Here is a 467-nt window from a genome sequence, read left to right as displayed (position 1 = left end):
CCCAAACAATTAATAAGGAGTTACAAATCATCAAATCCCAAAAAATATACATTTATAATATTAATATTTTTATTTTTTTTAATCTTGATCTTCCATGTTTATTGTTTTATCAGTTTTTAATTCGCATAGAAAACACGACAGTAAATTTTTTTGGTATCGATCAAGCTAATATGGATAAACGCAATGGAAAATAAATCGACAACAATTATAAGATTAAAATGGTTTATAATGACAATCGGAGTTCGAGGTCGGGAATTGAAGAAATTAACAAAAGTGAATGTCTTGGTAATAGATTTTTATTTTTTTTAGATTCGTTTTAATCGAAATTATGTTCATTACAATGTGTTGTGTTTTTTATAACTCATCTTGTATTGATAGTTTTTTTCTTTAATTATTAAAATGCGTACCTAATTCACATGTTCAAATGGAAGTACATGCACGACCCATTTTCATATTGTCATATTACC

Source organism: Cynara cardunculus, assembly GCF_001531365.2.
Source record: "Cynara cardunculus var. scolymus isolate 2C chromosome LG 12, CcrdV1, whole genome shotgun sequence".
Classification (NCBI taxonomy): domain Eukaryota; kingdom Viridiplantae; phylum Streptophyta; class Magnoliopsida; order Asterales; family Asteraceae; genus Cynara; species Cynara cardunculus.
The sequence above is the reverse complement of the archived record's forward strand: the minus strand, read 5'-3'. Positions refer to the sequence as shown.